We start from the raw sequence: 3,362 nt of genomic DNA on the forward strand, positions 1-3,362 counted from the left end.
AGTGGAGGACCTCGGACTGCGTTCCTAGAGCTTGTGGGGAGGACCATTCATGGACCATTAGAGGCATCGCTGTTTTTAACAATGAGAAGAGCTAAGTCACACAATCTGAAAACGTCAATCAAAGACAGTGCGTTTAACGTCTGCATATACCTCTCCAGAGACCTCATTCCAGAGACACGCATCCAAACCCGGTGCTTTGTTAGGCCATGCCTTTAGAAAGAATTATGTGTGCCAAACATGGAAGACCAAGCTGGTAAGCTACTTCTCCACTTTCAAAGCTTGTGAGATACATTTGTATATACTCAGTACATATTTAAAAAAACAAAAACAAAATGGTGGACTGTTACAGGCCATTTAACACGTTTGGAAAAGCTTTGGTGAAGGAATGACTGTCCGTCACAAACATGGGCGGCCCCAGAGACAGTCATGATTCTGTATATAAATCACTAATTCTGTCTATTGTGTGTGTGTGTGTGTGTGTGTATGTGTGTGTTAGAGGTGTAACGGTTCACAGTATTCACAGGTCAGTTTGTACCACCTCAATTTTGGGGTCACGGTTTATATCACGATTTGGCTTGGGGAAAAAAAAAACCCTGAATTTAAATACACAAATTGAACACACATACACACACACATACACACACACACACATACACACACACACACGCACACACACACAAAAACACATTCAAGACAAACAGTAACAAGGCACTACAAAAAAAGTGACTGACAGAAAACTAATCTTCCTTAGTGTCTTTTATTTCAAGGTTCATTTTTTATTTTCTTAGAAAACGAGTAGTAGAAAAACTGATCATAAGCAAGTTTCAGTGACCGTTATTTTAAGGCTTCTCTCTACGACAACGAGTGAAATCCTTTAGATCTGACCAGCAGGACGTTTAAATTTTTAGATTGCATTCAAATTAAACTCGAGCGCCAGTTTTTTAAAATTTTTCTTCTAGAAAATCAGTCGAGGAAAACTAAATTTGAACAAGAAAGAAAGCGAGCTTGCAGAAAAAGTAAGACGCGACGATGCCGAAAATGGTAACCGACTGCTCTGACCTTTTCAGATTTCGCTACTTCGAGGTGAGAAAAGAACTAGTTTCCGTTTTGGGAAGCCAAGAGATTAGATCGAGTTTATTCGTTCGTATGAATTCATATATTCAAATAGAACATATTATTTATGCTCTTTGTAATAGCCACGTGTGTTCTGTTGTCATTTAAAAACAGTGACATTAAAGGCTTTGTAAATAATCCGCTCTTTCACAGCGGACGTGCACCGCGTGATATGTTCCCCAGAAACGTGAGGGAAAAAGAAACTGCAAGAGAAACTGCTTCAAATTATGATTAACGTTTTTCTTTTTAATGATCAAAAGCACAACTACCATGGAATGTTTGTTTGTTTAATAATGTGTATCCCTATCTCAATTAAAAAGATAGAAAAAAAAGGTTTCATTTAAAAGAGCAGGGGCGAAGGAAAAAGTCGAACGTTCACTACATACGAACGTTCGCTACGAAACTGTTACACCTCTTGTATATATATGTGTGTGTGTGTGTGTGTGTGTGTGTGTATGTATATAAGTATATACTGGTTGCTAGTTATTATCTAATGTAATGAATGGTTTCTACTGTAAATATGGGTTATGTTGAGTCAGTGGGACAAGACAAGAAAGACAAGAAGTATGGGGAACTGTTCTGTGTTATGTATCGGTTGATGAAGACGTCAAAAAAAAAAAAAAAAGATTCTCATGATTAAAATATGTGGCATAATCTACATTTGGACTGTTCAAATGACTAATGAAGACGTCTGAGGGAGAATGATTACTGAAACTCACATACAGCTGGGAACAAACGTGAATGGGGTCACACACACACACGCACACACACACATACACGTATGCATGCACGCACACACACTCGCACACACACACATACATACGCATGCATTCACAGACACACACACACACACACACACACACAGGAAAAACACAAAACATTGTGAACTTGTCTCACAAACAGGAGTAAGTCATTTGTGAGAGGAAACATGTCATTTAGGATATAAACAAGAACAAGTATCAAGCATCCGGTTCTCTGTAGCAGCAGAATAATGTTTATATAAGAGTTCTCAGGAGAAAGAGAGAGGTGGAAATCATTCATTTTCCAACAAGTCAGATTTGCTTTCTTGATAACAGTGCTCACACAAACAGATGCTAAGCCCACAGAGGCTAAACACGCTTGAATGGCTTGGCTTTTAATGTCCTTACTTTGTTGTTGTTGGTTTTTTTTTGTTTGTTTTGTTTTTTTATCTTATGAAGTATGCACGTTGGCAGTAGCGTTGCCATGGAGATACTAGGACCTGTGTTTACCTCCGATGGAGGATTTGATTAATTTGTTCTTCATAATCACAGTAATGGTCATAAACCCTTCATATGTTCATATGGTCATAAACCCTTCATATGGTCATAAACCCTTCATATGTTCATATGTTCATAAACCCTTCATATGGTCCTAAACCCTTCATATTTTCATATGGTCATAAACCCTTCATATGGTCCTAAACCCTTCATATTTTCATATGGTCATAAACCCTTCATATGGTCATAAACCCTTCAAATTTTCATATGGTCATAAACCCTTCATATGGTCCTAAACCCTTCATATTTTCATATGTTCATAAACCCTTCATATGGTCCTAAACCCTTCATATTTTCATATGGTCATAAACCCTTCATATGGTCATAAACCCTTCATATGGTCCTAAACCCTCCTGAATGATTTAAGTACCTCAGACACTCCAATTCTACTCCACCATCCCTGTCGTCTTAGCCCAGGAATGATTTATCAATGATTAATCAATGGGGAGTAATGAATGGTTGACAATTTACATTTTTTAAGCTTTTGCAAAAAAGCCCCCCCTCCCCCCCACCCAAGTCTATTACCACAGGCCCTCTGGCCCCAAATCATCTTTATTTAAGTCTCTGGCTAACACACCTGATTCTACAGCTCCTCAGGTGTGCAGGAGATAAAGCTAAGTGACAAAAATGCTGAATATTCAAACTTCAAAGCTGAGTGCTCATCTGTCGCGCCATGTTCTTTTCACCTGCCCCCACCGATGACGAGTCCGGTCAGGAGAAGACGAGAGTCGAGTTTGCTTGTGCCGTCGTCTCGGACTGAAAATGTTCCGCCCGCTTTGTTTTCTCGGTTGGAGTTCTAGAATGTTCTGGAATGAGAACACGGTGATGTCATCGTGGAATTAGAACCATACGTCGAGGCGATGAAGTGCGTCTAGTTTCGCTGAAATACGCTTTCCCAACTCACCAAACGGTGGATTTTTCCGTTAGTTATCAATCTTCAGTGACACTGGT

This window comes from Chanos chanos, chromosome 7 (assembly GCF_902362185.1).
Source record: "Chanos chanos chromosome 7, fChaCha1.1, whole genome shotgun sequence".
NCBI lineage: Eukaryota > Metazoa > Chordata > Actinopteri > Gonorynchiformes > Chanidae > Chanos > Chanos chanos.